This window comes from Brassica oleracea, chromosome C3 (assembly GCF_000695525.1).
Source record: "Brassica oleracea var. oleracea cultivar TO1000 chromosome C3, BOL, whole genome shotgun sequence".
Taxonomy (NCBI): Eukaryota; Viridiplantae; Streptophyta; class Magnoliopsida; order Brassicales; family Brassicaceae; genus Brassica; species Brassica oleracea.
The window spans coordinates 26,089,400-26,091,511 of NC_027750.1; positions in this window are offsets into that span (position 1 = coordinate 26,089,400).

The following is a 2,112-nucleotide window of genomic DNA, read 5'->3' on the forward strand; positions in this document are numbered from 1 at the left end:
CATTAATAATGAATTTATGGTTAGTTTAATAAAAAGCTTATAATATAATTAGATGGACCAATATATTTCTCTAATAATTCTAAGAATCATCCTATTGATGACATGTGGCTACAAAAGAAGTTGTAATGTTTCACGAATAATATATGGGGGATAATTGAAACTTGTTTTTTCGTTAGTAAAGTATAAAGTGATCTATAAACTATAGAGATTCCAGCATAATTAATTCGGCATTATTGTTAAGTTTCAAATTAAGAAGACGCCATGTTTCATCATACCCTTTAATATATACAAAAGGGTCAACGATAAATGTTCAAACGAATCAGTCTACCCAAGAGCCAATTTTCTAACACTCTTAAAAATTCACAAAACTTTGTATTCTTGTTAAAAGTTGTATAATACATTTCGGTGTATTCCATAAAATTTTACAGGACAAACTCTAATATCTAATTTTAGAATTTTATATTGTTGTTTTATAACTAAGGATATTTTAGTAAATTTTGGTTTATTCATTTAGTTTTGGTATATATAGGCTTCAAATGTTTTAATCCATTTCGCAATGCAACGCAGTTAACAGTAACAATTTTTTTTATATATACCATATATTTATACATTTTTATAACTGTTAGAACCATACCGCAGTTGTATCGCTTATCCCGCACCGTTCGATCCATCGTTACTATTCGGAGCCATAAAATGAAACTCTAACATTTCGATAGTTTGAAACGACTTGTATTTCTTATAGTTTGAAACGTCAGGGATATGATTAAGTGGAAGAAAATGAATCTCATTAAACTTTCCGAGTCCCGACAGATAGACAAAAACCCACGTCTTTGACCAAAAAAAAAAAAAAGACAAAAACCCACGTCGCGATAACAAATCACAAACTTGGTTGACTTTACATATTATAATGACGTATTGAGTGATTTGAACTCTCGAGCTCGAATATTCCATTGATAAGGCATGAGAGAGTACAGAACCTTAATGTATTAGTTGTCCATCTTGAACATGCCATTTATTGAAGAGTAATGATTAGTCTACCGATTTACTTCTAAAAATAACAGAAAAAAATCTTATGAAACTTAATACTTTTTAAAAGTCAACTAGAATGGTCTGGAAGTTAAGAGTCAGAGATTTATGCATCTTCGAGTTTAGACAAAATGCATGCACGAGCTCATACGATCATGTTTTCTGTTTTTTACTAAGTCCTGTTTTCTGTTTTTATAAGCTAAAAATCAATTATTTTCTGTTTTACCAAAGCTAATAATTAACCCCAAAAACAAAAGCTAAGATTAATACTAACTCTAATTCCATAGCTTGTGTTACACTAACATTTTACAACCAGGAAATCAAGATCCGCAATGAAGAAACTTTTTGAAAAGCCCTTGAGAAATCAAAATCCATTAGGTCTTGATGCAGTAAAACTGATTTTCAAAATTAATGCTTTATAATTCGAATACAGATGGTCAAATTAATGCTTTTACTTAATTTTGCAGTATATATTTCCAAATTTCTAACGATCAATACAAATCATACAGAATTACAAATTACCAAATTAAGTGACGGTCTGTAGTCGTCTATCATATGAAATGGAATGGAACCAATGAAAATAGGGAAAATTGCCAAATATGACTCACAACTTGATTTCAAACAGAAAGGTTAACCCAAACTTGAAACAAATGCAAAAGTAACCTAAAAGGCTAATGAAATTATAACCAACCCCTTGTGAACATACAAAAAAACCGAAATTTTTTTACGTTTCTAACCCCCGTAAGTCGTCTGCCTAGACGACTTTCCAGTAAGTCGTCCAGACGACTTACCAGAAAGTCGTCCAGACGACTTATCTGGACTAGTTTTACTTAGAAATAATTTAAATTTTTGTAAAATATATTTTGATAACCGAAAAATTGAAATCATGCAATTAACATATGTTTTAAGAGATATAAATTAAGATATAACAAAAGTTAATTGTTTTCAACATAGATGAGTGAAAGTAGTGAGTCATGATATTCTTTGGTTTAGGTTTTGCCAACATATGTTGTAGTATTGTATGTGTTCTTAGGGTTAGATTTTGGAATGCATAAATGTTTTTTTGAAAACTTTAAAATTTACCTA